The following is a 12,270-nucleotide window of genomic DNA, read 5'->3' as shown; positions in this document are numbered from 1 at the left end:
GCCCCAGCCCCTCAGGGGCTGCCCCAGCCCGGCCAAGCTGCCCGGCAGCAGCGCCGCAGCCCCACAGCAGCTCCAGAGCAGCCCTATTCAGAGGCACCTGGGAGCCCTCAGCAAGGCAGCCAGCAGCACACGGGCAGGAGGACACGGATGCGCTTTCTGCCCGGCACAGGGCTTGTGGCCATCTCCAGGCACTGCTCTCACAGGGATCCCCGCAGCCCCGGCCCCTGCCCACCCGCTCTGTCACCAGCACAAAGGCTTCAGCAGAACCACCACAGGCCAAGGGGCTTCTGGCCATTTTCCCTGCAACACTGCACGCCTGGGCAGCTTGCTGAGCCATGGCACCCTTCTCCCCCTCTTCCCCAATGCCCTGCGGACCCTGGGCAGCAAAAGAAAGCTCCTGGGAGTCTGTGTATTATAACATACTCTATATTTATACACTAAAGAAAAAACAAATAGAAGAAAAGAAACAGAACAATCTTTCAGAAATGGAAAATTCCCGCTGGCTCAGGTGGCCTCAGCAGACAGAGCCTCTGGGATCAGCTCTCTGCAGAGCTCCAGCAGCGCAGCCAGCCGAGCCCCGACAGACGAGGCCGTGTCCTCCATGCCCTGCAGAGCTGATCTTGCAGCCTCTGGAAGACGGAATATCGCTCATTCTGCAGTGCCTGGATGACATACAATGTTTCAAGTGCCAGATCTGACACGGCACTGCTGATGTCCTCTGTCAGGTGTTCCAGGGCTGAAAGAGAAGGGAACAGAGCCATGGTCAGATCGCGGATCTGCGGGGAGCCGAGGAGAGCCCCCTGCCAGGGCCATCGCAGCCGGCTCTAGCCATGGCCGGGAGGGAGCAGGGACCAACGGGACCAGCCCAATGCTGCTGGCCAGGAATCGCCCAGGTGGCCCTGAAATCTCTGTGTGCTCTCCCCACGCCGCCCCTCGTCCGCACAGGGAGCAGAGCCCTCTGCAGCCGGGCCAGGGCTTGCAGCTCCCCCGGCAGCCCCCGCTGCCAGCCCGCTGCCCTCACTCACCGTGGCAGATGAGCCAGAGCTCTTCCTTCTTCCCCCTCAGGTGCCGCGCGGCCATGCCTGTGAACACAGAGCCTGTCACGGCCCCAGCGGCACAGCTCCCTGCCAGCGGCGCTGCCGGCGCTGTGGCCACACGGGCTGCTGGCCCGGCAGGGCTCAGCCCGGCCCTTGCCGCACGCTGCCGTCCGAGGGCACGGCTGCCAGAGGGCGGCGGCAGCAATGCCCGGGCCAGGCGGGGCTCCACGGCGCCGGGCCCCGCTGGCACTGCTGGGGCAGCAGGCGGGGCCGGGGCCGAGCTGCGCCGGCCGGGCCGGGGAGGGAGCCCGGGCTCGGGACTCACCCGCGAACCTGACGGCCGCCGCTCGCAGGGGCTCCTGTGGGCTCTGCAGGTAGGGCAGGACCCGGCGCAGGTGCTCGGCCGCTCGGCTCCTGTCCTCTGCCAGCTGCAGAGAGCGGCAGGAGGGAAGGGTTGGCGCGGGCTCAGCCCCTGGGCCAGGCGCTGCCTGCGCCCCGCCCTGGCCTCCCCTGCCCGCACAGCCCTGAGGCGCGGCCAGCAGCCGCTGGCGCCGGGCTCCCGAGGGGAGAGGCAGAGGGCCGGCTGCTGCCGGGGAGCCGCGGTGCCGGCCCGCAGCCCCGCAGCCCCTCCGGGCCGGGGCTCCATCGGCCCCGGTTCGGGCCCAAGGGAGCCTGGAGCAGAGCCTTCACGGCTTCTGGGTGCAGCACCGGGCAGGGGCACAGCTGCCAGCCCCACACACTGAGCACCGCGCTCAGGGGGCTTCTCCGGGCTGAGGCTGGGGCTTGCAGGCCCTCCTTACCAGGCACTCGCTGAACTTCCACAGATTCTGCCTCTTCACCAGTCTCTCAAGATTCCTCCTCTTCAGGAACTCGGCCACACAAAGCAGAGTTTCCTGAGAAGCCTGGAGAAGGGCAGAAACGCAGAGATGGAGAGATGGCCCCACAGCCCAGGGTGCAAGGCCCGCGTCCCCTGTGCCAAGGCCTGGAGGAGGCTGCAGCCCGGCAGGTACCAGGGCAGGAGGCAGACGAGCCCCCTGCCAGGGGGACAGCAGCAACCCACGAGCCCTCACCTGTGCCACAAGCCGCTTCTCATTGTGGCAGTGAAAGAAGAGGGGCAGCAGGCTCTGGTGCAGGGGTGTCTTCAGGGCCTTTTTTTCCTTTTCCCCTTCTGAAAGAGTCACCAGTGTTCGGAAGAGCAGTATGGAGAGCAGCTGCACCTGCCAATTGTTCTGTATGGAAGGAAGAAACAAAGACCTCAGCATTGCGGCTGCATGGGGCTCAGCTTGGCGCAGGCCTGCAAATCCACAGGGCACAAAGTGTCCGGGCGGCACCCAGTGGCCGTGGCTGGGAGCAGTGAGCCTTACGTGGTCAAAGAGTGGCAGGAGCGCCTCAAGCAGCTGCAGTGTGATGGGGCCGGGCATCAGCATGTCTTTGTCCAAGATGATAAAGCTGAGTAGCATGACTGTCATGAAAACTATCTCTCCATCTGCATCCCACAGGAAGTCCACAAGACTTTCAGTCAGGCTCCACATTTTTTTGGTCTGTGCGGAACACAAGTTTGAGAAACGCCATCCTGCTGCCGCAGGGCCCAGAGGCCAAAGGCCTGTCCTGGAGCCCTGGGGCAGCTGAACTGGGAGGCAGGAGGGGTGGGAGCAGCTGCCCCAGCACCCAAAGCCCAGCCAAGCCCAAGCGACCACATTCCCCAGCTCAGCCTCAGCCACTGCCCCCTTCTCACCATTGAGGGCTCCTCAATGAGCTCAAGAAGGGCCCTGAGCGCCAGGCGACGCCTCTCCCTGCACTCGCTCTGCAGCTGCCTTGACAAAATTTGCAGGACTCTGTTAGCACCACGTTCACTCAAGTCCAGGAACTCGAGGACCTGAAAGGTACAGGGCAGTGACAGGGACCCGGCCGGCAGGAGCCCGGAGACGCACGGGGCCGGGCCCAGGCAGCAGCACAGGGCGCGGGCCCCGTGCCAGGCAGCTGCGGCTCCGAGAGGGCAGAGAGCTGGGAGGCAGCTCAGCCAGGCAGCGCTGGCCGTCAGGCTCACCTCTGCAAGGAACGCCATGGCGGGCAGCTCCCAGCGTGGCTCCTGTGTGCTGAGCAGCCGGAGCAGGTAGCGAGCGATCCGGGAACACAAAGGGATGGAGACACAGCACATCTCCCTGGCAGGAGGAAAAGGAACCAAGACTGTGGGCCAGGGGGACAAACCTTTGCCAGGACTGACACACAGAGGTCTGGTCTTTCCCCAGCATCCTGCAAGGGGCCCTGGGCTATTTGGGAGGCAGCTCCTGGTGGGCGCCCTCCTCTCCCAGCCTTTCCCAGTCTGCTTGGCCATCCCTCGGTGACAAGGCCTTCTGGGCCACGACCTCGGGGACTGTGTGGAGCTCCCTGGGCACAGAGCACAAATGTCAGAGGCAGCAGTGGGGAGAAGGGGGTCTCACCTGGCCAGCAGAGCCACGGCATAGTGGTGGGTGTCAGCGCACAGCAGCGTGTCCCAGGCACACCTGCGCTCCATTGCCACCACCACATCCTCATGCTGCATTCGGCAGAGCAGAGACTTCAGGGTGTGCACTGCAAACCTGCGTGCACAGCAAAGCCCAGGTCACGCTGGGAACACTGGCTCCTGCCCAGGGACGTAGCACGGAAAGGAGGATTGGGATGGAGCACCTGTTGGGGCTGGTGGCAAGGCCGTATTCCTCCTGGCATCCCTTCCAGAATGCATCGACCTCCTCTGGCGTATCCAGAGTGCTGGAAAACACTTGGGAGAGCAGATGTAGAAAGAGGCGGGGCAAATACACCGTCACCATATGTGGGATGCAGGGCATCTGGAGGATCTTCCACATAACCACAGTTGCCTGCAAAAGACAAAGCCCCCCGAGACAGGGCTCAGTGCCGAGGTGTCCGTGTGGCAGGGCCCGAGCAGGGCAGGGAGAGGCTCAGACAGACGCAGGGGGAGCACGGGGCCTGGTGGGCCTGAAGCTGCCCCTGGGCCGGGTTTCCACCCGGTGCCTAAGGCAGGGAGATGCAGTGGGGGAAGGAGGACGGAGAGCTGCTGGAGAGGCAGCCTTGGGGCCAGCAAAGGCCAGTTACAGAAACTCACAGCCAGGACAAAGACACCCGTTTTGTCCCCATCCGAGGTGCACATGCTGTGCTCTGGCCAGCTGCCCAGCACATCCAGGAGTATCAGCAGCGCTGGCTCTGCAGTCCTGGGCGAGCACATGATGCTCTTCCACATGGTCAAAGCAGCTCTGTGGGGTTAGAGCTCTGTCTCATACACAGCACCGTGGCCTGGGCAGCAGTGGGGACCTGAGCTGGCTGCCAGCTCTGCCTGTGCCCATTGCCACTCGCCAGCAGCACCCAGGCAGCCCAGGCCACTGGGGACAGGCCCCTGAGGGGCAGCGAGGGAGCACGGCAGCAGGCTCGGGGGCTGACGTGCCGGGGCTGGCCAAGGGAGCAGCCAGAAGGCCCTGGAACTCTCTGTTGGTCACACACCTGGGCCAGGCTGTACAGGCTGATGGGCTGGCGAGCCCTGAGCCCTCTGGGCATTTTGGCCCCATACCTGTCACAGGACGGGGCCACACGCAGGAGCGTCATGACTACGTCAGCAGGCTGTGCTTCGGTGAGATCCAGCAGGGTCCTGTTCAGCCTGTGCTCAGCAAACTGATTGGCCAGGAGCCACTGGTGGATGTACCTGACCAGGGCAGGAACCTGGAGAAGGCACGGGAAGACTTGGAAAGCTGCCAGAGGGAGCAATGTCACCAGCTTCCCCACAGAAGTGCCTCCCTTCCCACCACACTGCCATGGCCTCAAAGAGTTCCAGTGACCAGCAGGCGTGGCTTGGGAGACCAAGCAATTTCCTGGGAGCATGAAACCCTTGCCACAGGCTGCTTACTTGCTTTGGACTGGAGAAGCCCTCCTCTACGAGCATATCCAGCAGGGCAGCACTGGTCTTGGTTTTGAAGATGTGCGAATATGCTCTGAGCCCAGGACCCATGGTGCTGGTCTCTTCCGCCCGAATTTTCTTGATGAATTTGCAAACCAGCTGTAGGAGAAGGGCAAGAAGCCAGGGATGTTGCAGGGAATGCTCCAAGCACGGTGCCAGCAGGCCCAGCCCAGGTGGGGATGGCTGCAGGTACCTGGGCTGTGCTGCGGAAGAGGCCACGGGCGGGGTCCTGCTCCTGTGTGCGCTGCAGGGCTGCACCTGGAAAAGAGCGAGCGCAGCCAGAGCTGAGGGGCTGCGGGAGAGGCCGGAGAACACGGCCCAGCCCTGCGCTCCCCAGGCAGGGACAGCCCCGGGACGCCCCAGGGGATGGAGCATGGCCCCTGCGGGGTGTCTGCCCGGCCCCTCTTCTGTCCTGTCCGTGGGTATGGGATGGGAGAAAATGGGATGGGATAAAATGGGATGAGATGGAATGGTGCCAAGTTGGCTGCAGGCACCAACCCTGTGGCCCAGCTCTGCCACTCACCTTCCTGCGGCAGCTCAGACGGCACCACCGCTTTGGTTTCATGTGCGCGGGCAGCTCCAGGGCTTTCTTCCTCCTCTTCCCCCTAGGCCACCTTGGGCGCTTTCAGGGGTCTCTGCTCCATGAAAATGACTGGATTTGTGAGGGCACCTGCAGAAGAGAAGCCTTGGGAAGGCCACAGGTCACCAAGTCCTGTGGTCTGGCCTCGAGCTCAGCTGCAGGAATAACGCCTTGGAAAGGCTCCGGGTCAGACAGGACCGAGTGTGCTGTGTGGGGGCTCCTCACGGCACCGCTCTGTCCCGTTCTGCCCTGTTGTGCGTTCCCAGCAGCTGGGCAAGCTTCTATTTCCCACGTGTCACAAAGGGCCCTTGGTCACCGGGTTCCGTTCCATGGCACCGAGACCGTGCTGCAGCGTGCCACCCAGGGCCCTTGCACACACTGCCTTCTGCCCTGGGGCCGCCCCCAGCCCAGCCAAAGTGGCCCAGGCTGGAAGGAATGCCTGGCCCCCCCAGGTGTCTAAGACAGCCCGCACAGGATCTTTAGGAAGGGCTCAGACCACCAGCAAACGCTGCCCGGCTCTGCGGGCACAGTCCTATCCCCATATCTTTCCCTGAGAGCATTTGAATTACTAAATGAGAATCATTTGAAGGGAGGACATTTACATTTTCCATTTCAGAGAAGGCTTCTGCCTTCCTTAGCAGGCACCTCTCTCTTCAAACCAAGACAATTGTTTATCATCTTGCAGATGCGCAGTTGCTGGGGAGTCCCGTTTTACACCAGGGACCCGGAGAACCATTCCCAGCAATTGGGAAAATCCTAGGTGGTCCATCCACCCACAGATGAGGTCTCCAAATGTGCCCGAAATTGGGTCCAGCTCTTAGAGGCCTAAAAGAGCAAGTCCAAGTGACTTGATGATATTTTTAGCCCAGAAAGCCCTGCAGCTGATGGCACACTTCACAATCAGCAGGGGACACAGCTAGGCCAAAGCCCAGGCCTCTGCTGGGAGCCTTTCTCCTCAAATACCCTTCAAACAAACCTCCATGCAAGTCAGTTGGGAAAGTTTCTTCAAATGATCCATTTCTGGCACATGACTACACAGGGTTAAGTGAAAGATTCTAAAGCAGCTGCTGTGGAGTCAAAGAGCCAGCACTAAGAGTCCTTGTCATCTCTTTGTAGCTAAATGCCACTTTGGGGGATTTGAGGGAGTTTGGAACGAGCTAGAGAGCAGACCTCCGAGTTTTTTAGATGATGCCATTGCTTTTTCTTCTCTTCTACATAGACAGGAAAGGTGAGTTTGGCTCACATCTGCACTGCATGGCTCACAAGGCCCGCAAGACTTGTAGTTACAAGAGCTTTGAAGGATTTCTTGGCCAAGAAGACACTGCCAAAAATAATATTTATGTTTTGGACCCAGTCTCCAATATCTCGTCTTATGGAGTCGTGCTCTCGGGGTCTCTAGCTGGTCAGAGTGACCCCGAGATATGTTAGAAAGTCTCTTTTCCCAGCCCGGCGGTTGAAGAAGGAGTCAGAGCTCTTCATTTCTCGGTCTCCAGGTTGTTTATTGTATCTTATCTATAAAATTCTTTCTCCTGTCTTTCGAGGTCCGCACAGCCAGACAGTCTAAGGCACTCTGCCTCCCGTGGGGCGGTGTTATCTTTTTATACTAAAAACAACTATGTGTACAATATTTGCCATTACTTTCCCATACATATCATCTACGTTAGACAGTGAGCTTCTTCTCTAAACCAATCTAAAAGTGCCAACATCACAGCCGCAGATGGAGGCCAAGAAGAAGAAGGAGAAAGGCTGGACATGCCCAGATTCCTCATCTTCCCCCCTGAAGCCCCATTCTAAAACGCCCCAAAATCTATTTTTCCACTCGGTGATAAATTCACTGTCATTCTGCTTAAACCTTTGTGGCTTGTCATTCTTCCTACAAGGTTGGGAATTGTTTTTTCCAAGGGCTAAATCAAAGGCACACGGGTCTTGGGCTCTGTGCCAAGGCCTCTGAGCCCTCTGACAGGGTCTCGAGTCCTGCAGGGCAGCCAGAGGAATTTCCTGGGTTCCCACATCCTGCTACAGTGTAAGCCTCCTTAGCCAATCATGCTATGACACACAAACCTACAGCACTGCATCCTAAACTTCTTGTTTACCACTGTAACTGATTTGATTTTTTCTAGATCTTGAACTCTAAAACTCTAAACTTTCCTCCACTTCAACGTTCCTCCGCGTGTCTCTGCTATAATAAACTAGAAATCCACATTCTCGCTTCTAGCACCTAGCTTTGGGAGCCCTTTCCAAGGTCTCCCTTCAAATCCTGTGTTTAATTGTAAGCTTTGCTGACAAGACCAAAGGTCTGAGATTTCCCTGCATTTGGATTTCCAACAACACTGATGCTGTTAGTTCCAGAGTGCCCGGGATCCCTCTTGCAAGTCAACTCTGGTAGGAACAAGACGGCTGGCAGGGGGCTGCTTGTGGCCTCTGACAGCCCATTGCTTAGGGCTTGCCAGCGCCCCAGCCCCTCAGGGGCTGCCCCAGCCCGGCCAAGCTGCCCAGCAGCAGCGCCGCAGCCCCACAGCAGCTCCAGAGCAGCCCTATTCAGAGGCACCTGGGAGCCCTCAGCAAGGCAGCCAGCAGCACACGGGCAGGAGGACACGGATGCGCTTTCTGCCCGGCAGAGGGCTTGAGGCCATCTCCAGGCACTGCTCTCACAGGGATCCCCGCAGCCCCGGCCCCTGCCCACCCGCTCTGTCACCAGCACAAAGGCTTCAGCAGAACCACCACAGGCCAAGGGGCTTCTGGCCATTTTCCCTGCAACACTGCACGCCTGGGCAGCTTGCTGAGCCATGGCACCCTTCTCCCCCTCTTCCCCAATGCCCTGCGGACCCTGGGCAGCAAAAGAAAGCTCCTGGGAGTCTGTGTATTATAACATACTCTATATTTATACACTAAAGAAAAAACAAATAGAAGAAAAGAAACAGAACAATCTTTCAGAAATGGAAAATTCCCGCTGGCTCAGGTGGCCTCAGCAGACAGAGCCTCTGGGATCAGCTCTCTGCAGAGCTCCAGCAGCGCAGCCAGCCGAGCCCCGACAGACGAGGCCGTGTCCTCCATGCCCTGCAGAGCTGATCTTGCAGCCTCTGGAAGACGGAATATCGCTCACTCTGCAGTGCCTGGAGGACATACAATGTTTCAAGTGCCAGATCTGACACGGCACTGCTGATGTCCTCTGTCAGGTGTTCCAGGGCTGAAAGAGAAGGGAACAGAGCCATGGTCAGATCGCGGATCTGCGGGGAGCCGAGGAGAGCCCCCTGCCAGGGCCATCGCAGCCGGCTCTAGCCATGGCCAGGAGGGAGCAGGGACCAACGGGACCAGCCCAAAGCTGCTGGCCAGGAATCGCCCAGGTGGCCCTGAAATCTCTGTGTGCTCTCCCCACGCCGCCCCTCGTCCGCACAGGGAGCAGAGCCCTCTGCAGCCGGGCCAGGGCTTGCAGCTCCCCCGGCAGCCCCGCTGCCAGCCCGCTGCCCTCACTCACCGTGGCAGATGAGCCAGAGCTCTTCCTTCTTCCCCCTCAGGTGCCGCGCGGCCATGCCTGTGAACACAGAGCCTGTCACGGCCCCAGCGGCACAGCTCCCTGCCAGCGGCGCTGCCGGCGCTGTGGCCACAGGGACTGCTGGCCCGGCAGGGCTCAGCCCGGGCCCTTGCCGCACGCTGCCGCCCCAGGGCACGGCTGCCAGAGGGCGGCAGCAGCAATGCCCGGGCCAGGCGGGGCTCCACGGCACCGGGCCGGGCTGGCGCTGCCGGGGCAGCAGGCGGGGCCGGGGCCGAGCTGCGGCGGGCCGCGAAGGGAGAGGGCAGCCTTGGCTCATGGCTCACCCATGAGCCTGATGGCTGTTTTGCGGAGAAAAGAAGAGAACCCCACATTTTTGTAGAAGTTGTAAAGCTGGTATTGTTATTACAGCGCTGGACGCATGTGGAGATTGTTCTCCTAAGAAAAGGCATGCGTACCTCTGAGAACTTCAGGTCTCTTTTTATCTCTCTCTCAAATACATACGCATACAGTTTCACAATAGGGTCATACATGATCATTTTTATGGGTTTCGCGTGACATTTACTGCTAGTTCCTTTTTATCAGAAAAAAATCCGCGGTCAGGTTGACTTGCCCTTACAGCAGTTCCTGTCTCTCTCTATCATCTTCTGTCTCCCCCCTTTATCTCTGTCCTTCACTGCAGTAACTTCACTGAGCTTAGGCCTTGCAATCTGGCTGAATAACTATGGTTTCTAACCACAGACTCAACTCAAAAATGTACATTTCACCTAAATTAAAATGGATTTCTGTCCTGGAAAATTTTTGCTTTGCCTCAGCGTCCTGATGGGATTAGAGTACACTGTGCACCAGTGTTGACAAAAGCCTTGTATATCTATGGCTCTGGTGTGTCAGGGATCCACACAGCCCAAGAGACACAATTTTCCCTGGCCTCCACCTGTCTAGAGGCAGGGCCTCTCTAGTCCTGGCTACCGTTCCCTCCCTGGGTGTATGTTCTGGATGTTCCTTCAAGGAGATCTGACATATCATCCTCCCTTCTGCTATACCTGGCAGCTCGGTCACAGGGAGCTGGGGTTTCATTCATTTGGGTGGAAATCTCTCTTCTAGTAGGTTCCTCTTTTAGCTCTCATACCCATGCTGCTAGGACAGAAATGAGTTTCCATTCCACCCTCTCATGTCTTGCCCATGTTCATACAGGAAGAACCACAGGTCCACTCGTGGGGTGTACTCCCTCTCCCTAGCTGGGGTTGTTGGGCTCTGACACTGGGGCCTCTGGTTTGCACTAGTGCCACATGGGAACTGTCCTTGCTCATCTCCTTCCTCATCTTTTCTCTGAATTTTTCCTGTTCATCCTTGAGACAACCACAGCAGAGACATGAGTGTGCATCAGGCCATGGACGATGGTCTCATCATTCCTGAGTTTGCTTGCTACAGAACTCACTGTCTCTTGGTCATCCACGAAATGCTTTGTTCCCATGAAGCTGGAGTATTCAGATGGCCCCTGTTGTGAACGGCTCCACCACATTTGCACTGTGCACCTGACCTTGTCAGGCTCAATGTGTTGTCCATTCCCTGCAAAACGTTATCTCCAATACGGCCATTTGTTTTAGTGTTGGAGGTCAGAATTTTTCCTTTATTTTTCTTGGGCAGCACCCACCCCTCTGCCCCCTCCAGCCCCGGCCCCAGTGGCTGCTGGCTGCCTCACAGGGCTGTGTGGGCAGGGGAGGCCAGTGCTGGCCACAGGGACAGCCCGGTCAAGGGGCTGAGTCTGCACCAGCTGCACCCTCCTGGCACTCTCCAGATGGCAGAGGACAGGAGCAGAGCAGCCGAGCACCTGCGCCGGGCCCTGCAGTGCTAGGACAGCCCACAGGAGGCCCTGCAAGAGGCGGCCATCAGGTTCATGGGTGAGCCACGAGCCCGGGCTCTCTGCATGCCCCACCCTCTTTAGCACCACCCAGCCCCACCCTTCCCCACCTTGCCCAACCTCTGTCTGCCCAGCCCTGCCCAACCCCACAGTGCTCTGCCCCGCACTGCTCCACACAATCCAGCCCCTCCCTACCCCACTCTGCTCACCCCTGCGCCATCCTGCCCCACCCTACTCTGCCCCACCCTACCACACCTTGCACCAGCCTGCCACACCGTGCCCCTCCCCTCCCCACCCTGCTGCAGCCCGGCCGTACCTCACCATGCTCCACCCTATACTGCGCCATCCAACCCGGCCCTGCCCTGCCCCACCCTGCCCCACCCTGCCACAGCTCGGCCCTATCATTGCCTGGGGGTCTTTGCACAAATCACCAACGGGATGGGACTGCTGGGGAACGCGTCTTGAGCTGTTTATCTTCCAGCATCAGTCTCATTACATGGTTATGACAATGGGAAAATGCCAGCAGCTCACATCTGTCGCAGACGTCTTTTGTGAAAAATCCTTTCTTAGGATTTTTCTCCTTTCTGAGAAGCTGCAGTTTCAGCAACAAGATGTAAACAATGATTATCTGCTGATGTAGAATGCAACAGGTCCACCTGTGATTAGCCCCTCTTACATGTTTATAATTAATGGCCAATCAAGATGGAGCTGTCTCGGACAGGGTCTGAGAGAGCTGCCTGTGTTATCATTCTTTTCTATTCTATTCTTAGCAGAGCTAGCTTCTGAGGAAACCTTTTCCTTTCTTTTCTTTTAGTATAGGTTTAATGTAAAATATATATATAAAATAAAATAATAAATCAAGCCTTCTGAACATGAAGTCAATATTCTCGTCTCTCCTTTCACCTGAAAACCCCTGTGACCACAGTCACACACATCCCCAGAAGAAAACAAAGAACTTCATGTTAGAATTTACTTTAAATGTTTTTGACTAATCACACAAAGCAGAAGCATATTGACAAGAGTTCTATCCAAGCACTGTAAGCACATGTACCTTCAGTCAAACAATGCTCGCTTATTTTGAATATAATACCTGCTTGTAAGCATTAACATACAATCCACAGGGCTCCATTATTAAGCTTAAAACTTCCTAATATCTTGGTAGATAAACTTTTCTGTAGCTTAGGGAGGTATTCTAGCCAAGCATTAATACTCAGACCATTATCCTATTTGTCCGTAGTTTTCTACTTCTTATAAAAACTTTCTGCTGACAAATCTTATGGCTACTGCCTAACTCTAATCGCACTTCTGCTGTCTCTGAGGCCTGCCTTTTGTAGCATTCCTAAAACGCTCTGATTTTCA

Source organism: Melozone crissalis, unplaced genomic scaffold, assembly GCF_028551555.1.
Source record: "Melozone crissalis strain CALT ecotype California unplaced genomic scaffold, PUWL_Pcris_2 ptg000192l_1, whole genome shotgun sequence".
Taxonomy (NCBI): Eukaryota; Metazoa; Chordata; class Aves; order Passeriformes; family Passerellidae; genus Melozone; species Melozone crissalis.
This window is presented reverse-complemented; position numbering follows the sequence as displayed.